Source organism: Ambystoma mexicanum, chromosome 3q, assembly GCF_040938575.1.
Source record: "Ambystoma mexicanum isolate Mex_15411 chromosome 3q, UKY_AmexF1_1, whole genome shotgun sequence".
Classification (NCBI taxonomy): Eukaryota; Metazoa; Chordata; class Amphibia; order Caudata; family Ambystomatidae; genus Ambystoma; species Ambystoma mexicanum.
This window is the reverse complement of record NC_090926.1, coordinates 725,016,847-725,043,894: the sequence shown is the minus strand read 5'-3', so window position 1 is coordinate 725,043,894 and position 27,048 is coordinate 725,016,847.

Below are 27,048 nucleotides of genomic sequence, written 5' to 3'. Positions count from 1 at the left end.
GGGTATTTTCTGCATGTGGCATCGGAAGCCCGGGTCCACCTGACTTCCAGTGCCGTTTTCCACCACTAGTAGAACCTTTTTAAAATCTCAGGGAGCAGTCCGCAGTCATGAGACTCTGAATTGGATTCAACAACGGGAACATGTTATCCTATCAGTGTTAAAAAGAGCCCCTAGATGACAGGTCCAGACAGCCATGAGAGAACAAGATGCCTGACAGACCTACGGGAGAGTAACAATTGAGAGATGAACCTTCCTTCCTTTGTGCAGGAAGAGGAAGGGTCAAGAAGAGCAACTGCAATAGATACAATATAGACAATGCAATGTCAGGAGCAGGACCAGAACAAAACTTGCTGCAAGAGATAGTGCAGTTTCCAACATCCCGTCAAGTACCAAATACGAAGCGGTTTTAGGACATGAGGAATCAGACACCCGATGCAAGAAGTAAGCAAGAACCCATCAGTCGTGCACCAAATGATACTGGTGTAGCAGAGCAGGTCCTGGAGCGGCTGTTCCCAATGAGCTTCAAGTGGAGGGAGATGCTGGGATGTACGCAGCCTATGCTCCCCTCATCACGCTCTCCTTTATCTGTGCTGGCCTGCCACTCAAGCAGAGCAGGGCCAGGACCGGGTTGTTCCTACTGTGCCTGGATGCTGAGGGAGGTGTTTGGGTGTACACATAGCAGCGGCAGCCCACCCTGCGCCCCCATCTATCGACAAGCACCTCACAACCTCCCTCAGAGCTCCCGCCCCAGGAGCTCAACACCCCCTCCTCCTTTGTGCATTATCTTGCAATCAATAACAGGACACACAGTGCTTGTTGGTAGGAAAGGCTGCAGCTGCTTTATTAGGCAGGACATAACCTATAGGTGTTCCGTTTCTACCACGCATACTCAGAGTTCTATGTTGAGCATTGGGTCCTTATAATTACATCCTTCCTCAGTTTCCCAGGTTTCCCCGACCTCTTACACCCTTGCTAGTTTCCCAGATCTCCCAGCCCCTAATGCTCTTACTCAGCTTTTCCAGTCCATCACCACCTCTACGTCATTGCTTGTTTCCTAGGTTCCCCCACCCCTTACACTATTGCTCAGTTATCCCAGGGCTGCTGCCCTCTTACATCGTTTGTGTATCCAAAGCCTACCAGCCACTTACACCTTACTAGTTTTCCCAGGTCTCCAGCCCTCTTAACATATTCCTTGGTTTCGATATCCTGCCCCCTCATCATCCATTTACTTAGTTTCACAGGTTTCCTCACCTCTCACACCCTCACTTGGTTTCCCAGGCCTAATTGTCGGTCTACTTCCCCAACCGCTTAAAGTTCACCAATATCTATGTTCTTAGTCCATCTGACCTCCTCTATCCACAACTTCCCTTCTCCATGCCCTTTCCTTTGTTTGCTAGATTTCCTACCCTCTTCTCCAATTAGTTTTACAAGTTGTCCACCACAGGCCCAACTCCCCATAATCCTTGTCTTCCCCACACTTTACTTGTCCCCTACCCAGCCAAGACTCTCCAGCAGCTAATGCCATTAGGGATTTCCCTCACCTTCCTCTGGGGATTATGCAGGGTTTAATTCCCTGGTGTACCTATGTACCTTGACCTCTTACTCATTTCTTCATTCACCAGGTCTCTTGACCTCTTTCATAATTCCCTGTTTTACAGGTGCTTTGATGTCTTACTCAGTTCTTCATTTCTCCAGGTACCTTCACCTCTTAGGCAGCTATAAATTTCCCCCCAGGTGCCATGACTTCTTACGTGGGTATTGAATATCCCGGGTCCCCTCACTTCCTATGAACTTATATTTCCCCGAGGTTTGCCTCAACCCAACCACCCACTGGTGGGATTTCCCCTTGGCTTCAGCTTTGTAGAGAACAACAAAATAAATGACACAAGTTGTGTCACCAAACAACATCCTTTGAGGTGCTCCCTAACATCTTTTGCTATTCACAAACCTTTCATGCCTAGTGTGCATTCACTGTTTGTCCCAAGATGACCGCCCTTGTGACGGCGTTCCTTCAGATCATTTACTTTGCAAAGTACATGGAGTCCATTACACAACCTTGTTAGTAGATTATCCCGTTTGTGTCATCCCTTATGCTCCCTGGATTTTGAGAGATCATTGAGCAAATAGTGCACATGGCACATTAGTCCCCCAGCTGGCCACTCAATGTGGTGGTGTTGCTCTGATCATTTGCTTCCTTGAGGACCTAAAGCAGGTCAAACCAATTGAGTAAGCCAGCCACCCCTTTTTCCTGGCATCCCTTCTCATCACCTGGGTGATTAGAGAACCTAATGCACATTCCCAATTTGCCCCATGCCAAACCCCACTGGGAGTGCTTCCTCCGGTCCTTTGCTTTGTAGCCAACATCAAGATAAATAGCACAAATTGTGCCATCCAACCACACCCTTCAAGAGCTCTATAAGGTCATCTGCTATTCATACTCCTTGCACACCAAGTGTGTATTACCTGTTTGCCCTAATCCAGCCACCCATGTGGTGGCATTCTCACAATCATTCTTAATCTCTTCCACATTTACATGTTACCCCGGTGTCTTGACCTCTTACACCTGTTACTTGTATTTCCAGGTATCCTGACCTCTTTCTCAGTCCTTCAATTCCCAGGTCTCTAGACGTCTTACAAAACTCACTGTTGCCCAGATGTCTTGACCTCTTACACCTCTTATTCGCATTCCCGGGTACCTTGACATCTTACTCAGTACATCAATTCCCAGACCACTTGACATCTTACCCACTTCCCCGTTCCCTAGGTGTCTTGATCTCTTATGCCGCTTACTCATCAATATTATTTGTTACCCAGGTGCCTTCCCCTCTTACTCGTATTCCCAGGTACCTTGACTTCTTACTCAGTTTATCAATTCTCAGGTCTCTTGACCAATTACACAATTTGACATTACCCAGGTGTCTTGATCACTTACACCTTTCTATCATATCAGATTATATTTGCCCAGGTGTTTTGACCTCTTACACATATTTCCAGGTACCTTGACCTCTTACTCCGTCCGTCAATTCCCACGTCTCTTGACCTCTTAAACAATTACCCATTTCCAAGGTGCTTATGCAGTTATTCAGTTCCCCAGGCACCTTTACCCCTTGCGTAGTTATTTCTTTCCACAGGTGTCTTGACCTCATACGCAGTTAATTCTTTCCCTGGGTAACGTGACCTCTTACATAGCTATTTATTTCCCCCGGTACCTTGGTCTCTTACTTGATTATTCACTTCCACAGATCCCTTGACCTCTTACACTTTTCTTCATTGCCCAGGTGACCTGACCTCTTACACCTCTTGCTCACATCCTCAGCTGTCATGACCTCTTACACCTCTTGCTCACATCTCAAGGTCCCTGACCTCTTACTCATTTTTTGATTTCCCAGGTTTCTTGACCTCTTACATAATTCCCCATTTCCCCAGGTCCCTTGACCTCTTACGCAGCTATTAATTTACCCCAAAGGTACTGTGACCTCATACATGGTTATTTATTCCCCAGGTCCTTTGACCGCTTGCACACTTACTTTTTCCCCAGGTTGGCCCAAGCCAACCACGCACTAGTGGCGTTTCCTGTGGTTCTTTGCTTTCTCTAGAACAGCAAATAAATTACACAAATTGCATTGGCCAACCACACCCTTTGCATAGCTCCAATAGATCCTCTGCTATGCACAACCTTGTGTACCTAAAGTGCATTACCTGTTTTGCCCCTGTGATAGGGTTCCTTCAGATCATTTGCTATGCCTAGCACCTGGAGTCCATAACACAACCTTGTTTGCAGATTACCCCATTTGTGTTATCCTTATGATCCTCTGCTCTTAGGACAACATCGGACCTCTAGTGCCCCTTACCTGCTTGCCCCAAGCCGGGCACACCCTGTGTCAGCGAACCCCCCTATCTTTTCTTGTTTCAATCTCCTTGGGAAGCCAACACAGCTTCGTTCCATTGCAGTGTACCACTACCTATCCTATCCCTCCTACTTTATTCACCTGCCCTCCCAAACTCTGTACTTTCTGACCCTCTCCCAGCCCTGCACTAATAGCCTTCCTACTTCTGTGCATGTCCCCACTGCCTACCGCAATCCCCCTCCTAGTTCTGCCGGTCAGAGCACCCAAATCCACTGCATACACTTGCCTTGCCCTGGGGCGAATGGGATCCAACCGGAGCACCCTACACTAAAACAGAGCTTGGTACTCATTTGTTTCCCCCCAATTCATGCAGGCAATTGATGCTCTACTGTTCTACTGCTAGGATGCATCATGTCACTGCCGTGCATTCCAACTGCGGCAGTCCAAGCTCCTCTCTGCCCGTGTTTCTGGAGCCTTGCAGTGGAGGGTTACCTAAGCCCACCACCCTAGGCAAGTCCACTGCCCTGCAGCAGGAAATGCTCTTTTCTTCATGTATTCCGTCCCATTCAATATTTTCTATGTGAACTGCTAAAATTATACCCGAAATGCCCACGCTCCTTTGCACTATTCTGCTAGGTGTGTAACATGTGGGAGGAGGTATGGGGGATGTGGCCTAAGATGCGTGGGTCCAAGCCAAGGAGGCTGCAACCCTTATCTTTAAGGCCCCGATACCTTCCCTCTACCAGAACCCCCTTCCCCTTGCGTGCCACACATTCCAACCTCCATTCGGAACTTGGTGTGCCGCCTTTCCGGCCTTTGATCCGGCTATTGATCAGGTCCAAACTGCCCCACTAAGAAGATAAGAGAGAGGTAGGAGGAAGAGTCCGGTGGCGCAAAAACAGAATTTCATTGTTAACATTTCCCTTAACTGCAACCCTTTCTTGACAGTGTTGAAAATCCCTGTCACGTCCCCATTTTGCAATGTGCAATCAGTCCACATGCTCCCTCTCTCCCTCCCTCCCCTGGGAGTGCTGTATAGAGGAGGTCCCGGATATGGCCTGCACCCCATCCCCTCAGCTCGAGGTACCAGGAGCATAGTCACCAAGGTATGTGACCTATGAGGAGCAAATGAATCAACAAAGAGCTGCACTGGGACTCTGCACAGTATACATCAGAAGATCCATACCTGTTGAAGCGCCCATAACCAGACAACCCTGGGCAGCACGGTACCCCATCAGACAGCCGTACCATCCGCTGATACGAAACGAAGAGTACCTACAGACGGTCCATGAAGAGACCCAAAGAGCCCTAATGGAAGGTCAGTGGAAATGACACAAGGGCCTGAACAGACTCGTGAATGAACAAAAGCGGCTATCAAAGACAAGCACGCCAGTGTGAGTAACTACGAAAATAAATATAATGGACACAGAGAAGAGACGATGTTAAAACGTGAGGAGATGTTGCTACGAGACAAGATGGAAGCAACCGACCTGTTAAACGTGTGTAAATAGGCTTGAAACGCAAGAGGCTAAAGAAACGATACTGCTTGCAATGCTTAGTAGAAGATTAGAGCGGCAAGCACCAACATTATATCTACCTCAATAAGGCACATTCTACAAGTGCGACTCCATTTTGTAAAAGCAGAAATGTACCCAGGTTGCTAGAGGCCTGACAACCAAGTTTTGTAACCCAGCCTGAGGCAAGAGGAATTGAAACTCAACAAAGAGCGGCCCATGCCTAGAAAATCGAGGTCATCCAGAGGAAGGGAGGAGAGCGTCAGCTAACAAGACTCAAACTTCAGAGCATACCGGCCGCCCCATGAAGGTCAAGATAAGGGCGGCCCATATAGGTGGCGAGGCTGAAACAGAATTGAATGCACTAAAAGCTGGAAACTGAAGCAAATTCATGGTGATCTAACACGTGACCAGCCATTCGCGAAGAGGTACCACCGCCTGATGTCATCCAGGACCCGAGGATGCCATAACTTTTCCCGATAAGAGGCTACAGTTTTGAGGCCATACCCAGCCAACTAATTGACACATAGCCTTAAAATACTGATTGATGGAAGGGAGGCAGGGTGAAACTTGGGACACCAGGCACATGGGTGTCCATTCTGCATGCTGCTAATTAAAATGGGGATTTATGTCTAGGGGTGTAACCTGCCCAATCACAATGGACCAAGTTATCTGGAGTCCTATAGATAGTAGAACCAATAAGACGTTGTACTTGTAGTAACGTCAGTCACGTGTGATGTAGTGGGATGGGCGTAGACGCCCACCCGATAAGAGTTATCCAATCCGCATGCCCTATTATCATATACAGATATAGCACCTATACTTAAGTTACCTTTCCTAACCAATTGTATTGCATGTCGAGTTTTGTAGAATTAGACGTCAGTGATGACAAGCTTTTCCTATAACTATTGCTGTTCGACTGAAGTTCGAGGAAGTTGGAGCGAGACAGGTGATTGCAATTCTGCCGATTTCCTTTTATTTCTCTGTTTGATGTACTTGTCATTAAACGGACTTCCCTTTGCCAATCTACTGAGCCCTCATTATTGAGTCGTTATGGAGTAAGTGAATCCTGCACCCCCAGTCCTCACATGGTGCAGCTATCTTGTCTTACAAGTACTAGAGAGTGCGCACTGATCTATGGGCCCGTCAGTGAAACCCCGCTCCTCTGTACACTTGGTAGCGTGAGGATGGTTTTGGCCATTAATTATTGAATATATAATACTAAGACACCTTAGACCGACGGCACGAAGTAACTCCGGGCCTTCGGCAATATCACGAGAACTTTCGCCATTCCAGCTTAGTAGACTGAGAAGTTTCCCGTGGACAATGATTGAGTAAAACTTCAAAAACTGCAGTGGGTCTGAAGGAAACTGCCTTCCAAGCATAACCCTTCTCATTCCCACGGGCAGCCAATCGGACAAAAACCCTTAAACGGCTGGAAGAGAAGGGGCGGTGATCCCGAAGCCCCAGAAAGGAAAAGATGCGATCGGTGAGTGAAACAACAAACTCGCTACTTTGGCAAATGTCTTGTAGGTATTAGAGCAAGTAAGGGAAAGGTAACAGTGGGTGGTGGAGAAAAAATTTAAAATAGTTAGAGGTAGAGAAGACTGTATATATATATAGGGGGTAATGACTCAAGCATAAGAAAAACAAGAGGTACCAGGGGGACACCTGAGATTAAAAAATTAAGGATTACCGGGGGGACACCCAAGCGAAAAACAAGGGATACCAGGGGGACACCTGAGATTAAAAATGAAGGATTACCGGGGGGATACTCGAGAGAAAAACAAGGAGTACCAAGGGGACACCTGAGAAAAAAAGGATTAGCAGGGGGCACCTGAGATAAAAACGTAAGGATTCGCCTTGTTCCTGCGCTTTAATACAGCGGTCAGAAGAAACGTGAACTCATAGCCTATGTAATAAGGGACAAATAGACTAAAGTGACGTTTAAAGACGCATCAAAGGAGTTTGTTTAAACTCCATGATGGGGTATTGATTAGAAGGCAGGTATATGTATGACCAGCTGGTGTCCGTCTAGTCTGTCAAGTGTCTGTCATATGTGTTTTGGTGTACGTCGAATGTATAATAATTGTATTATTGATTGTGTGAAATGTAATTTGGCTTTACGCGATTCTGTAACTAAGAGGGAATCTCCAACGAATTGATAGTTTTCTGAGCAAATTGATATTATAAAGTTTGGCGGCAAAAGATTGGATCAGAGCTTGCGTATTTGTTGTTTGCTCATACTATTGGAAGGATACAATACTGTATAAGCATTGTTGGTGACGAAATCAAAATGGAGGAAGTTACTCCACTTGCACATTTGTGCAAGCAGCTACCCAAGCATGCACCAAAACTCAAGAAGTATAGCACAGAGTGGGTTAAGGGTACCGCCCACAAAATGTTCATGCCTTGGCTAAAGAATGGGCCCTTTTCTAAGGCTGTTTTACAGCATATGACGACCTTCCTACACGCCACAAATACAGGCAAGAAGCTAGAGAAATGTCTTTCTGTTCTAGAATTGTGGAAGATGTTTGAAGAAATGAAGGTGGAAGAACCACCCACAGACTAGATAAAAAATGATTTAAGGAGGGGGGTGAGATGCCTACCGTGACACCAGCCTCACCCGAGCCAGTCGTTGAAGGAAGTAAAACAGAGGGGCTTTACCCGCTAAGAGAACTTAAGGCAGCCACGGGGTATAGCAACCCCGCATATGAGTCACCTACATACAGTAGTGACGACAATAAGGGAAGTGAACAGGAAAACAGTATTGCCTCTGCGGTCCCGAGGGACAAGGGGGGACGCGAAGATGAAGGAAAAGATTGGGCACGGAGTTGTGCACCCACAGATAAGGAGAAGGAGGGAAATAAACGTAAGGGAAATGAAGGTAGAGTTGATGAGGTAGCATTCGCGAAAGACAAATGGATGGGAGGTCAGATATTACTGAAGTTGGATGGAAAAGGAACTGATGATATGAGGCCAAGGGAGAGGTCTGATGAGACGCAAAGAGAGAGAAAGAGATGGAAGTAAGGGATGAAAGGACAAGAAAGAAAGATAGGCTAAGGCGAGAACAACTATATCGCGAAGAGCAAGGGAAACAGCTCGATCGCATAGCCTGCGACCGGTGCAAACAGACTAAGCAAAGGATGGAAGAAGAGCAAAGCGTACGTGAAGAGAGCGAAGAGACGAGAAGAGGAGGAGATTAGAAGGGCAAAGGAACATAGAAAGGATGAGGGAGGTAGACAAAGCTAGAGAAGAAGCGAGGAAGCGCAAGGAAGTAGATGAGGAAACAGAACAGAAGCACAGACAGAGGGCACGGGATCTTGAATATCTGGAGTGGGAAGTTAAAAAACCCAATCCTGTTGTAGAATGGGAAGACGTAGAAGAATTTTTTTCCAGCGAGCGACTCGGTGCAAGGTATAAGTGGGACAAATATTGAAGATGACTTTGACACCAGAAGCATCGGGGAAACGATTGATAAAATATACGATGAGATGGGGCTAGAACAGATATCCGATGGGGAAAGGGAATATGAGAGCTTGGAGAGCACTCAGCTATATGACACTGAGGACGTCACTGAAAGTAGTGGGAGCAGGGGACTGTCCCTAGACAGGCTGGAGATTGGGCAGAACGAAGAAGATGCAAGGAGTTGTGTAAACCGGGAGTATTCAGGATCTGACTCCGGTGGGGAAATGGAGGATGTGGCACATGAGGAAGGGAGACAGTGTTAAAAACGGCACCCAGGAGACCAAGGGGTACGATGGTCAGATGCTAGCGAGTCCACAAGTGGGACACCGAAGTCTGCCGCGTATTCTGGCCGACATGAAGGAACACCCCACGGTCAGACTACTTATGCAGACAGATTAAGGGTATTGCCAGGGAGACGGCAAAGCGGGAATGCCACCCCGGCGGTAGACAGAGGAGCTATGGGGAAGGGAAAGGAAGACTGTGCATTCCAATTCCCATTGCTAGAAAAGGGGGGAGCAAGACCACAATATATTCCATGGCCACACATGGACCGAGAGAACCTAAAAAATAAGCTTCCAATGCTGACATCAGGAGCCGGGAAGTGGATACATGAGTTAGAGAAAATGACGGGGGGTGTCACCTTAGCTATAGGGGACATTAAGGGCCTCCTAATTGCCATTCTTGGTGAAAGAGCAGACGATGTATGGAAACGGCCTAGGGTAACCACAATCAACACCTCCCATGACAGAGCATCATTTAATAATTGTAGAGCAGCGGTGTGGAAAGTGCTGCAAACGCTATATCCAGACACCTCAAATATGGGAGTCATAATGACTCGGAAAATGAAAGAGTCAGAAGATCCATTGATTTATATCCAGAATTTCCAAGACACGTGGGTGCTCGAAACGCATGAATCTTGGATGAAATCAATCCCTGTATTCTACCATATATTATGCCAAGGGTTGCCTGAACTGGTGCAGAAGCAACTAAACAAATTGGTAGGAGTAGAAGCAAAACCATGGGCCGAAATACAGTTGACAATTACACACTACTGCAGATTGTTGCAAGAAAAGAACCAGAAGAAGGAGGCAACTCGTAAGGGTGAGGAAGCAAAGCTAGTGCAAAAGAAACTCTCAAAGTATGCTCTCGAGGGGGCCATGCTGACAAGACCAGCTGAACCAAGCATGCAATCAGTAGCTAACCCATCCCAGAATAACCAAGGCAGCATGGGATTTTACCCTAGGGGAGGGGGTTTTGGAGGAAGAGAATGGCAGAGTAATCAGGGTAGGTTTTGAGGTAACCAGGGAGGCTTTCAGAATACTCAAAGTGGCTTTCAGAACGTTCATATGGGCAGTCCAGCTACGTCAGACGGACAGATGGCCCGACCACCGCCAGTGTGTTGGCTGTGTGGAATGACAGGACATGTGGCGCGCGTGTACAGAAGCCAAGGCATATGGCAAAATAGCCAAGGGATGGGGGCAGGCATGGTGAATCAGCCTGCCATCCTGCAGCAGGGCAATGCACACAATCACACAGTGCAGCAGCAGGCGCCAGGCATACAGCAAGGTGCACAGCAAGTGGTTCAACGCCCGCACATGGGGAACGTACCGCAGAAAGGGATGGCTGCACTGTCTACCACTGGAATTGTATGCACTTCGGAACCAACCCGGCTCCGACCATCATCTTACGCCGCACGAGATAGTTACAGGCAGAAGGAAGAGGACCCCTCTCACCCCCAAGATAGAGCTAGATGTGATGCCCAGCCAACTAGAGAGGTTCTGGGAACAGAGATGCAGGAGTACCTTAACTGTATGACATCCAGCGCCTCTGTCATTTCAGGCCAGCTGCAGAGACGGTGAAAAGGTGACAGTGCAGCACAAAACACATCAGGAAGTGCTGAAGCTGACCCCGCACAAGGTCTACATGCACCCCTCGTCTTCCCTGGAGACAACGTGCTCATGAGGAACTTTACCAGGAAGAGGTGGGATGAGCCACGATTCAATGGCGCTTTTATCATAGAGGACTGAACCCCTTCCACCGTCAAGCTCCAGGGCAGAATGGCATGGATCTTCATAAATGACATTAAACCTTATATAGGGGAGAGCCCTACTGCTGAATCCAACTGCAAAGAAACCACAGACAATGGGGAAGAACCTCAGCAGGTGCAGACAAGATCCATGGCCAGGAGGTAGGACGCATGAGTAGCACAATAAAGGCAAAAGGAACACTGATCTAAATTGTGGCTTATAAACAAGACATTTTCTCAAACCAGTGAAATAATCAAGGTCATAAAACGGACACTCTGTGCATCCCAGTTGCAGGGTAAAGAGAAGCACATCCAAAGCCACAACAACATTGATAAAACGAACTTTTGAAAGCTCGCCTTGCCCAAGTAATACAAAGAATCAAGACTCTGATAGACTACAAACAAAATATTTTGAGAGTGTATCCTGAAGCAACCAGTATCGAGACTTTGTTCACAGAATTTATGGTACATTCCAGCAGAAGTCTCAAGTGGAATGTACTCACCTATTTTCAACTTGTGGTGTTATCTTATCCGTCACTCATAGGGAGAGAAGCCAGTGTCACAGACTTTATTCAAGATCCAGCCAACAAAAAAGTGATCACGCGACTGCTGACTGTCATCACGGAAGCCTTCGCCAAGCTACCCGAGCACAGCGAGGAGGACAAATGCTTCCACTGTCAGTAGACATTGATGAACTCACATTTAATTTGTTCTTTCAAGTAATCGAGAAATGCCCAGGACTTGTTGGGAGAACAACTGACACATGCATCAGAGACCCAAGAAATCTAGCTAAATTGAATCAGCTGTGGACTAAACTAAATCACCTCGTGGTAGTCCACGCAACAGGAAGGTGCTGAGACTGTGTGAATCAAAAGAAAAGCCGATGACCAGGACCCAGCCAAACAGGACAAATGTCCCTATCCCCCGAGGACACCCGGCTGGCGCACAATGTCCTGCTTAGACTAGTCACAGACTATCTGGAAATGGTGGGGAGGCCTGCAGATGTTGACGCCATCACCTTTCTTAGAGATCCGGCCAACATCCCACACATGGGCACACTCCTCCACGGCATAATGCTCCAGGTGGAGCTATCCAATTTCCAGATAGAGTACCTTTGGAGATTCCAGTAAGACTTTCCACCATGGAACAAACCAAGGACAGAGACACAGTTGTTCAATTTTCAGCCGCAGGACAGAACGAGGAGAGCAAAGACACCGTCCTATTTTTCTTTGTACTTATCCACTACTTTTCCTTATTTTTATTTTTATTTTATTTTTATTTTTTCATGTTCGCTTTTGTTCTTATTTTTACTTTTATTTGTACAACATTTTATTTTGTGTGATTTTTAGCAGTTCCATCTTTTCATTCCTTTGCACTGAACAGGTTCCAGCATATCCTCAGGACCAAAACAAATTCGAGGAGTGCACTGGGACCTTACCTACTATAGATATGCATAACGAATGTGATGTACAAAGTGCTAGCCTAACCCTTTTCCATAGTCTAGCACAGGAACTGTATTGCATACCCAGAGACTACCGTCATCACCCACAAGAGGGGGGACATTTGGAAAGTACTCGTCACTTTAATAGTAATGAACTCCCAAACTACGAGACCAGAGCAAGAGAAGGAATAAATAACTGACTATGAACTCATTTGAAATGGGGGCCCAGAAGAGTAACTTGGTTTTACCCCCAGCAGAAGGGCACCCCCACTTCCCTGGAAGAAAATGTTGCACATTATCGTTCGGAACGATTATGTGTATATGTATAATTATTATTATTGTTTTTTTGTCATTAACAATCAGAGCTGCTTTCTTTATTGGTGAACGAAGTGTCCCAATTTTAGTGCATCCATCAGAAAATGAACGTCTGGTGCCTACGAAAGCACCCAGACACTATATAGTCATTCCAGTGCCAAAAAACCTGATGGTAAAATTAACAAACTAAAATTAAATGTAATTAGCAGTAATTTAGACACATTTGAGGTAACAAATGAAGAGAAAAGCTGGAGACAGGGTCAACACGGAATGAATTAAAATACAGCACTGACTACTGCACGCACCCGCACACAGGATGCACATAGACAAGGGCAAGTGTCAATGGCTACAGGGCCTCCAACGAGGGCTGCAGAGAAGGGGAGACAGCCTGCTGAGCAATCAGTTCCAGAAAACAGTGGAAGTGACCAAGAGAAGTCAAGTGAGAAACCCAAGAGAGAGGTCATATCAAAATCCGTCGAAAGAACAGAAGTAGCCACAAAGGAACTCACAGAGAAAACACAAACGCTTATAAATTATATGTTCCCACTCACAGTAAGAGCAAAGAAACTGCATGAGGAGCTGAAACATAGAACTGCAGAGACTATATCGACAAGCATGTCAGCTCGAACACTGCTAACAAGCACCTGATTTATGACTCAGCCACACGTTGAGGAGATGGTGAACCAATGGCGGCCAGAGAACCTGGATGAAAACCTACAAGAGGAGTGGAAGAGAAACAAAAAACCTTTTCCTACCACAGCAATGCAGCAAAAGGACCCTGCTCCACCAAGACGCACAGAGTGGAAAAGCAGCACAGATGCATTTAGAGACATAAACGCTGAGAATCAAGAGAAGCCCGTACGAAGATGACAACAAGCTCCACGATTACCTGGACAGCACAGCCCATCTCGGAAATAACATATGGTACCAGCACATGAAGGAAGTAGGATGAAGAAAATCAGAAGGAGAATGCTTCGTCTGTGCACTCCTACCATACAGTATGGGAAAATCAAAGATCTTTGTGGCTGTAGAAATTGATGTCCAGACAGCACACTGTATGTCACATGTAGCAATGTGCAACAACAGAGGACAATTTATGGGGACAGACGCCTCATTGATATGGGCCAACGAAAAGAACTACCCGGACTATGACGGCTATGTCCAGGACATTAAGACAAGAAACAGGGCTCACACAAGGAATCACGTGATCAGATACAAGAACCCTGGCATCAAAGGATCAGGGATAAGATGGGAAATAAACCCAAGACTGAACATTCAAGGAAAAACTGCAGACGAAGCTCAAATCTGGAAGAACAGAGGCCAAATGCAGATTTGGGGAAAAGTGGTTTCCCCAAATGGATGGGAAGAAGGAGTAGTAATCTGCCGAGCTTGGATGGTCTTTGGAGCCTGCCGAGATGCAATAGAGAATTTGAAGAAATTGTGCAAACCCCTATGGCCAAAGCTAGTAAACTTACTAACATGGGTCGAAGATAGAGGGGGACCCCTGCAGATAGTGCCACTGGAGAGCCCGAAACTATGCTTCAGAAACAATGGCACAAGGAAGATGGGAGAGAATCTAAACTGCAGATGAATCTTTGAAGCCCCAGGAATGACACAAGGAACCGCAGTTATTATGGACCATTACTGGGCGTGTGGATCCAAGGCATACATAAGGCTGCCGAAAAACTGGGGAGGCATATGCACACTAGTGAACGTCCACGTTCCTGCGCTAGTGATCCCTAAGAATGACCTGAAGTTGGACAGTTTCCTGAAAGCAGATGCTCATCTAAGAAGAAGGAGATCTGTGGAACTGGTATCCAGAATGAAGAGAGAAAATTACTTTTCTCCCAAATCAGAAGAGGCATTCCATGCAATCCCATACGAACACAGGCTGTTCAGCCTCACCTCAACAGTATTCACCACAATGCTCTTGCCACATATTTATATAGGAGTGAATGCTAAATGGTTGCAGATATCCAGATGGGAGTTATTGCAGACCATCAATACCACTATAAAAGGATTTAACGTGATCAAGGAAGAGCTGAGATCAATCAGACTAATGACCCTCCAGAACAGATATGTGCTTGACATGATCACAGCAATGGATGGAGGTGTTTGTGCAAAAATTGGAGAATCACGGTGCACATTTGTACCATCACACGATGAAGAAAATGGAAACTTAACAGAAGCCATAAGTATGTTGACAAACTTGAAAAACCAGATGAGCGATGAAAGTGATGAAGTGGACGATGACAGGTGGTTTGGAGACCTATTCTCATGGGTCCCACAATGGATGGCAGACGTATTCAAGTTTCTGGGAGCCCTACTAGCAATGGTGTTGCTAGGATCCTGTATTAACAAGATGATCGTCACACAATGCCAGAAATCGGCAAAGAAAGCCATAGGGATGAAAATAATGGTTGATGTCGAACCAGGGTGGAAGCCAGAGACCTGACTGATGAAGAAATAAGACACTTTGTGAAGGCCAGCAAATTTGCACCAAAAGGAACAAAGTTCACATATCCTAAGAAACAAAAACGATATGAAGGAAAATGGATCTTCTGCAGTCCAAATGGACAATGTCAGCTAATGACATGGAACAAAGACGAACATGTGAAAACAGCAGGTAGTTTGAAAGGGGTGATAAAAATATGGACTCCAAAGATTCACACATTCACACCATTGTGTACAAACCCTGATGACGATGAACATGACACTGAAGAGCCAAAGGAAATAAGTGCAAAAGAGATTGCAGAAGTGGTCGATGAACCGACCAGAGGGGGAGTGTAGAGGAGGTCCCGGATATGGCCTGCACCCCATCCCCTCAGCTTGAGGTAACAGGAGCATACTCACCAAGGTATGTGACGTATGAGGAGCAAATTAATCAACAAAGAGCTGCACTGGGACTCTGCCCAGTATACATCAGAAGATCCATACCTGTTGAAGCGCCCGTAACCAGACAACCCTGGGCAGCACGGTACCCCATCAGACAGCCGTACCAGCCGCTGATACGAAACGAAGAGTACCTACAGACGGTCCATGAAGAGACCCAAAGAGCCCTAATGGAAGGCCAGTGGAAATGACACAAGGGCCTGAACAGACTCGTGAATTAACAAAAGCGGCTATCAACGACAAACACGCCAGTGCAATTAACTACAAAAAATAAATGTAATGGACACAGAGAAGAGACGATATAAAATGTGAGGAGACGTTGCTACGAGACAAGATGGAAGCAACCGACCTGTTAAACGTGTGTAAATAGGCTAGAAACGCAAGAGGCTAAAGAAACGATACTGCTTGCAATGCTTAGTAGAAGATTAGAGCGTCAAGCGGCAACTATATATCTACCTCAATAAGGCACATTCTGCAAGTGCGACTCCATTTTGTAAAAGCAGAAATGTACCCAGGTTGCCAGAGGCCTGACAGACCAAGTTTTGTAACCCAGCCAGAGGCAAGAGAAGGAGCGGAATCGAAACTCAACAAAGAGCGGCTCATGCCTAGAAAATCGAGGTCATCCAGAGGAAGGGAGGAGAGCGTCAGCTAACAAGACTCAAACTTCAGAGCATACCAGCCTGCCCCATGAAGGTCAAGATACGGGGGGCCCATACAGGTGGCTAGGCTGAAACAGAATTAAATGCACTAAAAGCTGGAAAGTGAAGCAGATTCATGGTGAACTAACATGTGACCAGCCAGGCGCGAAGAGCTACCACCGCCTGATGTCATCCAGGACCCGAGGATGCCATCACTTTTCCCGATAAGAGGCTACAGTTTTGAGGCCATACCCAGCCAACTAATTGACACATAGCCCTAAGATACTGATTGCTGGAAGGGAGGCAGGGTGAAATATGGGACACCAGGCCATTGTGCATGCTGCTAATTAAAATGGGGATTTATGTCTAAGGGTGTAACCTGCCCAATCACAATGGACAAAGTTATCTGGAGTCCTATAGATAGTAGAACCAATAAGACGTCATACTTGTAGTGATGTCAATCACGTGTGATGTAGTGGGATGGGCGTAGATGCCCACCCGATAAGAGTTATCCAAACCACATGCCCTATTATCATATACAGATATAGCACCTATACTTAAGTTTCCTTTCCTAACCAATTGTATTGCATGTCGAGTTTTGTAGAATTAGACGCCAGTGATGATGAGTTTTTCCTATAACTATTGTTGTTCAACTGAAGTTCGAGGAAGTCGGAGCGAGACAGGTCATCGCAATGCTGCTGATTTCCTTTTATTTCTCTGTTTGATGTACTTGTCATTAAACAGACTTCCCTTTGCCATTATTGAGTCGTGTTGGAGTAAGTGCATTCTGCACCCCCAGTCCTCACATGGTGCAGCTATCTTGTCTTACAAGTACTAGAGGGTGCGCACTGATCTATGGGCCCATCAGTGAAACCCCGCTCCTCTGTACAGCCGCATACCCACAGAACAGGTGGCTTTCTCCCTTGACTTGCAATGATCTGGGTGGGTGCTGGCAAAGTCTCCACCCGCACACCTCTAGAGAGAACAACGCAGCTAAATACATAGTTCGGAGAGAGCCCCACAAATGCATGTCTTCAGGGTTGCTTACTAGGGATTCTTATTAGGTGTTACGGACTAGAAGGAGGCGTTGTGAGTACATGTCTGTTGTTGATTAAACTTGTGTTATCTTGGGCAATGCCCTTTCTACCCGTCACTCTCTGTCTCTGCCACCAACTGAGACCATCTGGAAATGGACTGCAAACTGTCTGAAAGTCCTGTACACTACCAGACAGATATATTTGTGGAATTAGGGGGAAAGATTGGGGGTGGGTACTGGCTTCCAGGGCTACCGACAGAATGGGTTAGGGTGGGTGCAGTGAAGTACATGGGTTGGGCATACGGATGAGAGTGACAGTCGTCGAGATGAGGCTATTAGATCAAATGGGGGTGGTTAGATATTCCGGGCCACGTTAGAGTATTCAGGGGTATGGAGAGACAGGGTATCTGCAAGCTGAGAGCAGCAGACTCCAGCAGGGCTTGGGTGCTTGGGCCGAACCTCAGGGTTGGTGCCTTCCCATGCGACTTCAAGTGTGCCATAGTGTGCTGTACCCCACTGAAACAGACAACTGGTTGTTCACACACAACCCCTCCCTACCTGCCATAGGACATATATACAAATCTCAACAGTACACAAAGCAGTTTCCTTTGTCTCCCGCATCCACCAGACCCACACTACTTCCAAGACCGATCCGAATCAGGCCCACTCGCCGACAGACCAATGTGGTTGATGCATTTCAACATCAACACAGCAATGCCACACCTGACATACACTGCGCTGCTCTCTCTTCAAATTGCGTGCTTAGCCTACCACCTCCCTGATCCAATCAGTGAACGAAAATATGGCAAACCACTCCCACAGCTATGCACCAGTCATGCACACAGCGCTGACGCATGTATTATTATTATTATGTTAATTAGGCCCATGTATGTGCATCTGTGCATTCTTCTGAGTGCGGACTTGTCCATGTGCGTACCCATATCATACCCCTTTGTGCAAATGTGTGCCCTAGGCAATAGAGCTGGGCAAGCCTAGCATAGCACAGGCAGGCCCGAGCCCCACCTCGGGCCAGTGCTGCCCAAAGTGGGTGTCGGCCACAAGCCCCACCGGGTGCTGAGCTGCTCACAAAAAAAAAGACTTGCGTCTGAATGTGTGCCGTTTTTTCAACAATGTAGAATTGGGCAGCGTACACGCTCTGTTATTGATTGATGCAGGAATTGGGACCCTGCTGCGGTTCTGAATTCAAAGCCAGCGAAAAGTGAGGAAAGTGTAAATCTGGAAAAATGAATACCCTTCATTTGGATGATAGACGTATCTTGATGGCCGAAGGCCAACCGTCTTATGCACAGAATTATAGAAATACAGACTGCTATGCTTGACCAACAAGCGGCCATTTTAAATGTAGCAAGAATCGCCATTTTGTTTGTTAACCATTGCTCATTGCTTTCTGTCTAAACTGCTTTGCAGCCTGCAATTCTTGCGAATTCTGCTTACTCTGCTCAAGTGTTAACATTGTTGTCTGAATATGAAAGGGCAAGGCCGCGGGACTGAGGAGTTCGTTGAAACTCCTCATGAGCAGCCCAGGAAGGAATGCCCACGCCCTCTCTGTAGCCTTGAGGGAGAGCTGCAGGACATTTAATTATTTCACAGCTGCCAGCCAGTCTCGCACTGTGGTAGAATATGTTAGAATAAAGCAGCTAAAGGCTTGAATTATGCTCTTCTTACGGCCCCCCTTCACAAAACCCTTTAGAGAGTGTCGGCTCCCAGGACACGAATAGCACCTCATAGATAGCAAAGCTTGGAATGTGACTCTTCCCCCGTGTGCAGCTTGCTTCCAAGAACAGAAGCCCCATGTTCTGTTCAACAACTAGAAGATGCCTCCGCACTTTCTAAATTGCACATTGTTACTAGAATAGACATCGAAAGTGTCATAATTGTCATACTCGTCGGAAATGTCCATCATCATCCCGAGTTCAAAGAAACTCAATAAAAGGGGGGTGTTAAACATGACATAGCTGATTGTATGATATGCATTTTGTATATATGTAACTGATGTACGTAATTCGCTCTCTTGCATCCCTCGAGGTCTAGAGAATACACGTCGCGGGGCGTGAGACCACAGTTGGCCAATTGGGACTATTTTACTTCCAATAAACCCTAGCATTGGGAATTTGAACCTCGTGTCTGGTGCATCCTTTCGTGTATGGTTATTGCCTTGTTTCCATATCGCAAGGGACCTCTAAGGGACCCTTTCAAGATGGCGCCCAAATAGGGACCCTCCCCCACTTGCCCCTTCGTAGACGTGGTAACGGAGTAAAGGCGGAAAAACGGCGAGGACGGGACGATCGAGCCGGGATCAAGAGGTGTACGGGGCGCCCTGTAGAAGTGAGGAGAGATTCCTTCGCAGATCTGCACACCTCTGATCCCTGATCGACGTACCGGGCAAGAGGGCAAAGGAGGCGAGGGTCCCGAAACGAGGCAGAAGCCAGAGAAGCGCAGACACTGAGGCCACGGCCAAAGAGATTCAGGGGTGGGCTGAGGGCTCTGCTGGGTTAGATTTGGAAGGATGTTGGGTGGACAAAGAGACCAAGAACTGGATGTTGCCAGATTGTTACGTAACCGCAATGGTTACAATGGCGCATAGCCCACATTTGCGCGAAGAAGATGGTACAGCATTTATCCACAGTATGGAAAAATGAGCACATAAAAAAGAATGCAGAAAGGCTAGTGCAGAATTGTATTACGTGCCTGCAACACAATGTAGGGAAGGGAACCGTGACTCCAGTAGGTAGTTTTGGCCCACCCTCTATGCCATTCGAGGTGATCCATTTTGATTTCATAGAAATGGAAAGGTGCCAGAACTACAAATATGTGTTAGTGGTGATTTGTGCATTTAGCAAGTGGGTGGAGGCATATCCTTTAAAAGACTGTACTGCCATGTCAACGGCAAAAGTAATGTTGAAGGAGTATTTCTCCCGGTTCGGGCTGCCCCGTGTCCTGTGGTCAGATAACGGCCCACACTTTGTGGGCGCAGTAGTACTACAGATCTGTGCAGGTCTACAGATTGACAAGCGATTCCACAGCTCCAGGCATCCCAGTTCTGCCGGGCTTGTTGAGAGACATAATGGTATCTTAAAGTCAAAGATAGCTAAAATCTTTGCTGGTAGCAAGTTGAGTTGGGTGGATGCATTACCCCTAGCGTTATTGTGCATGCGCACGTCTGTGCAGGCTAAAACTGGGCTCTCCCCCTATGAAATTATCATGGGGAGACGGGCAAATGCATGGTGCGCACCGCAGCCCAAAAGATTATGTGAGGTCGAGCATCCTGTGTTAAGCACGTACTGTGGCCTTTGAATGCAGAAGTTGCGTTTGATTCATCAGCAGGTGCAGGAGGCGTTACCAGTGCGATACACCGGACCGGGGCACGCGCTGGAGCCTGGAAGCTGGGTCCTGATTAAAAACTTTCAACGGGAGATGTCATTAGCACCCAGGTGGCGCGGCCCCTACCAAGTACTTTTGGCGACACAGACGGCCATTCGAGTGGACGGTCACAAGGCATGGATCCATGCGACACATGCCAAAAGATTCCCAGGACTGCTGACAACTTCCGATGACCAGAGAAAGGAAACGGTCTCGGAAATGAAAGAAACTGTTGCCAGTCCACTGCCACAGCATCATCCCGAGCGAGAAGTGAAAATTGAAACAAAGCCTAAGCGAGAAGTGAAACTCGAAACAGAGCCTGAGGAGGCCGCCAGGAAGGGGAAAGGGCGAAAAGTGCCCCATCGTTGCGCGGGAGAAACAACATCACTGCCGAGTGACACAAACTCTGCATTGCAAACACGAGCAGAAACAACACGTGTACCCCTTTGGTGCCCACCAGCTTCTGCAAATGCACCAAGGCCAGAGAAAGAAACTACATCATTGCCACGGCGCTCATCGGTACCCATCATTGGGCCGCAGGCTGACACTGAGCCTGATACTGGAAGTGCAACGTCACTATTCACGGATCATACAAGGAGTGAAACGGTATAATTTGCGTCCTCGACAGGCAAAGTGATCCACAGATCTTTGGTGCTTTTCTTTTGCCTTTTGTTCCACTCACGGACGGAGTAGGAACCAGGGGCGTAGAGGAGAGAAGTGTGAGAGTTGTGCAAGTCGGACAATTAAAGACTCACGGCTCCTCGGTGCGCTTATAATAAAGTACATGTTTCAGGAGCCAGAGCAGGACAAGCTGGATGCACATAGTACATTGTCAATAAAGAACTGTTCAGAAATCGTCTGAGCAGTGGGAGAAAGAACAACTAATCTTGCTCGGAGTGGATAAGTGATCTAGGCTGTGAAAGGGCTGGCAGAATTGAACTGTAACATTTTCATTGAACTTTTGGGATCAAGAACGAGAGACATTTGCGACGAACTTTGCCAGCAAGAAGAAGGACGATGAAGAACAAATCAAGACTGGTTTCAGCCTCCTCCTGCACCCCTGCTGAAAAGATGATAGTTTTAGAGACTGTAAATTTAGGGAAAAAGCATGGTAAAAGGAATAAGGTACTGATTCGGACATTGGTCCTGTGTTCTCTAAGTATGGTAGTACCAACAATAATAGCTATTACACTTTGGTTCCTGGAGTTCGCGTACCCATTAGAAACACTTTTGCCAAAAGCAGCTACTGAAAGCCCGGTTCTTGTAATCACTGGTACTTTGTCCCCAATGGAAAAAAGACATAGAGAAGGATATGGCAACAATACATTGTTGCTCATCATGAACATGACCCATGCGGTTTTAAAGAAAAAAGATTACTGGGTTTGTGACCATTTACCACAACACGTTGGGAAAGGGATAGGCTGGTATGTACAACCGTTATCATTGGTTTATTCATGTGAAGTATCGTTGAGTGCAATGTTCTTTGGGAAATGGAACAAGAGTAATACGGGTCAGCTAGTTGAGACCAATATGAATGAATTTGAGGAAGTGATCATGAGACCTGTGGGTTGTTCCATATTCCACAAAGCTCGCGTGTTTTCACCAGATCCCATGAGGAAAAATACACGAAAGACAACAAGACTAGATAGATTACATAGGCAGAATAGAACGACCCCGCCAGCAGAAGAAACATCATCAATGACATTTCGAATGAGGGATGAATGGAATAAAGATGCTGTGCCCCCTGTCTATACAGTGGATTACAACCCAAAAACTGCTCCCCTATGTTAAAAGAAAAAAAGTTCCTATAAAGTAGGAACGTTTAGCAGCTGCCTGAACACAGTGGTTTTAAAGCACACAATAGAACCTGTGTACGTAGGGGACCCTGTTTACTTTATATGTGGGGAAAAAGCAGATCAATGGTTACCTAGTAACTGGGAAGGTACGTGTTACTTGGGTCTACTATTCCCACGAGTGTTCATCTTAGAAACTGGAGAAGTAGTGAGGCGATTAAAAGGTAGAACCCGAAGGAGTAGTGAAGATGGAATGATAGCAATAGATGTAGCCAAATCGTTTATACCATTCTTGGCCCAAATAGAAAATTCCTATAACATAAGGAAACTGTCCAGAATGCTAAAAAATACAATAGATACAACAACGGATATCTTATACAACATGACGTTGGAAGAAAAAGGAATTAGGCTAATGGCACTACAAAACAGAATGGCTCTTGATATAATATTAGTTGATCGTGGAGGATTTGGCAAACTCGTAAAAACTGCATGCTGTGTGTTTATAGATGATTACTCCCCTACGATATTTAAAGCAATCCGGAAATTACATGTCCTAATTTCCACACTCTCTACTGAAGAAGGGGGTTGGGGGATAGGATCCTGGTTTTGGGGACTATTGCGGTCCTGGGGATGGATGCTACTAGTGGTGGTGCTAGGTATATTCATAACATGTTGCTGTTGCATACAATGCCTACCAATAGTTTGCACTGAGATAACTGAGGAATGTACTAAGGGATGTATGCACATGGTGTCGAGAGGAAAACAAACGCATGGCCGAAATAACAGAGACACTGATGAAACAAAAACAATAAAACAATTCATGGCTATAGACATTTATGATGAAGATGATGCTTATGATAGCATGAAAGCTTCAGACATAGATACCCCAGACTTATCCTCATCAGAGGAGGATACGATGAATGAATAAGACGTTTGGCATACGGCCAAAAGGAGGGTTTGCCAATCTGGAAAAATGAATACCCTTCATTTGGATGATAGACGTATCTTGATGGCCGAAGGCCAACCGTCTTATGCACAGAATTATAGAAATACAGACTGCTATGCTTGACCAACAAGCGGCCATTTTAAATGTAGCAAGAATCGCCATTTTGTTTGTTAACCATTGCTCATTGCTTTCTGTCTAAACTGCTTTGCAGCCTGCAATTCTTGCGAATTCTGCTTACTCTGCTCAACTGTTAACATTGTTGTCTGAATATGAAAGGGCAAGGCCGCGGGACTGAGGAGTTCATTGAAACTCCTCATGAGCAGCCCAGGAAGGAATGCCCACGCTCCCTCTCTGTAGCCTTTAGGGAGAGCTGCAGGGCATTAACAGGGTAATTCATAGAATTTCGCAGAAAAGTGTTGCAAGCGGCTGGCGCAGTGTCCACGTGCGATTGTCTGCGCCAGGTGCGTGCGCCAAAACCGATTTCCGCGCACAGCGTATTCATGGATTTCAGGCTCCCAAACCAGCCGTGGCGCAGAGTATCGAGCGACCCTGCAGCAGCGCCAGTAACGCCCCTAAGAACGCCCTCGCGCAAGGAAAAGCCATCAAAATCGCTAAATCATCGCAAAGAGCTGCGCTAACCCTGGACCAGTTTACAAGGCTGCCAAACAAGGAACGCAAAGCGGGTAACGTTTATATCAGGGGTACGCGGGAAGTTTTACATGCGATTAGCCAGGGTACGTGTATGACAGGGGTACGCGTGAAGTTAAACACGTGATTAGCCAGGGTACGTGTATTACAGGGCTACGCGGGAAGTTTCACACGCGATTTGGCTGGGTACGTGTATGCCAGGGGTACACGTGAAGTTTTACACACGATTAGCCAGGGTACGTGTATTACAGGGGTGCGCGGGTATAATCACACGCGATTTGGCTGGGTACGTGTATTACAGGGGTGCGCGGGAATTATCACACGCGATTTGGCTGGGTACGTGTATTACAGGGGTGCGCGGGAATAATCACACACGATTAGGCTGGGTGGGTCCTCACAGGTGTTCCCTGTACACCCTCCACGGCCCCTGCAGGCATCCCACAAAACAGGGGACTACCATGCACACCTGCTCATGTCTCCCACCCCCCACATCCCCCAGCAGTGTGGGGCACCCTCCACCATGCCCCACCAATGTCTCCCACCACCCCCACCCCCCAGCCACCATGGGAAGCCCCCACCAGGCCCCCACTCATGTCTCCCACCCACCCCCACCCCCCAGCCACCATGGGCAGCCCCCACCAGGCCCCCACTCATGTCTACCACCCACCCCCACCCCCCAGCCACCATGGGCAGCCCCCACCAGGCCCCCGCTCATGTCCCCTATCACCCCCACCCCCCAGCCACCATGGGCAGCCCCCACCAGGTCCCCACTCATGTCTCCCACCACCCCCACCCACCAGCCACCATGGGCAGCCCCCACCAGGCCCCCACTCATGTCTCCCACCTACCCCCCCAGCCACCATGGGCAGCCCTCACCAGGTCCCCACTCATGTCTAGCCACCATGGGCAGACGTCACCAGGCTCCCACCCATGTCCCCTATCACCCCCACCCCCCAGCAGTGCAGGGGCAGCCTCCACCAGGCCCCCACTCATGTCTCCCACCACCCCCACCCCCCAGCCACCATGGGCAGCCTCCACCATGCCCCCACTCATGTCCCCTATCACCCCCACCCCCCAGCCACCATGGGCAGCCCCCACCAGGCCCCCACTCATGTCTCCCACCCACCCCCACCCCCCAGCCACCATGGGCAGCCTCCACCAGGCCCCCACTCATGTCTCCCACCACCCCCACCCCCCCAGCAGTGTGGGGCACCCTCCACCAGGCCCCCACCCATGTCTCCCACCACCCCCACCCCCCAGCCACCATGGGCAGCCCCCACCAGGCCCCCACTCATGTCTCCCACCCACCCCCAGCCCCCAGCCACCATGGGCAGCCCACACCAGGCCCCCACTCATGTCTCCCACCCACCCCCAGCCACCATGGGCAGCCCCCACTCATGTCCACTATCACCCCCACCCCCCAGCCACCATGGGCAGCCCCCACCAGGCCCCCACTCATGTCTCCCACCCACCCCCAGCCACCATGGGCAGCCCCCACCAGGCCCCCACTCATGTCCCCTATCACCCCCACCCCCCAGCCACCATGGGCAGCCCCCACCAGGTCCCCACTGATGTCTCCCACCACCCCCACCCACCAGCCACCATGGGCAGCCCCCACCAGGCCCCCACTCATGTCTCCCACCTACCCCCCCAGCCACCATGGGCAGCCCCCACCAGGCCCCCACTCATGTCCCCTATCACCCCCACCCCCCAGCCACCATGGGCAGCCCCCACCAGGCCCCCACTCATGTCTAGCCACCATGGGCAGACGTCACCAGGCTCCCACCCATGTCCCCTATCATCCCCACCCCCCAGCAGTGCAGGGGCAGCCTCCACCAGGCCCCCACTCATGTCTCCCACCACCCCCACCCCCCAGCCACCATGGGCAGCCCCCACCAGGCCCCCGCTCATGCCCCCTATCACCCCCACCCCCCTGCCACCATGGGCAGCCCCCACCAGGTCCCCACTCATGTCTCCCACCACCCCCACCCACCAGCCACCATGGGCAGCCCCCACCAGGCCCCCACTCATGTCTCCCACCTACCCCCCCAGCCACCATGGGCAGCCCCCACCAGGCCCCCACTCATGTCCCCTATCACCCCCACCCCCCAGCCACCATGGGCAGCCCCCACCAGGCCCCCACTCATGTCTAGCCACCATGGGCAGAAGTCACCAGGCTCCCACCCATTTCCCCTATCACCCCCACCCCCCAGCAGTGCAGGGGCTGCCTCCACCAGGCCCCCACTCATGTCTCCCACCACCCCCACCCCCCAGCCACCATGGGCAGCCTCCACCAGGCCCCCACTCATGTCCCCTATCACCCCCACCCCCCAGCCACCATGGGCAGCCCCCACCAGGCCCCCACTCATGTCTCCCACCCACCCCCACCCCCCAGCCACCATGGGCAGCCTCCACCAGGCCCCCACTCATGTGTCCCACCACCCCCACCCCCCCAGCAGTGTGGGGCACCCTCCACCAGGCCCCCACCCATGTCTCCCACCACCCCCACCCCCCAGCCACCATGGGCAGCCCCCACCAGGCCCCCACTCATGTCTCCCACCCACCCCCACCCCCCAGCCACCATGGGCAGCCCCCACCAGGCCCCCACTCATGTCTCCCACCCACCCCCAGCCACCATGGGCAGCCCCCACCAGGCCCCCACTCATGTCCCCTATCACCCCCACCCCCCAGCCACCATGGGCAGCCCCCACCAGGCCCCCACTCATGTCTCCCACCCACCCCCCCAGCCACCATGGGCGCCCCCACCAGGCTCCCACCCATGTTCCCTATCACCCCCACCCCCCAGCAGTGCAGGGGCAGCCTCTACCAGGCCCCCACTCATGTCTCCCACCACCCCCACCCCCCAACCACCATGGACAGCCACCACCAGGCCCCCACTCATGTCCCCTATCACCCCCACCCCCCAGCCACCATGGGCAGCCCCCACCAGGCCCCCACTCATGTCTAAAACCCACCCCCACCCCCCAGCCACCATGGACAGCCTCCACCAGGCCCCCACTCATGTCTCCCACCACCCCCACCCCCACAGCAGTGTGGGGCACCCTCCACCAGGCCCCCACCCATGTCTCCCACCACCCCACC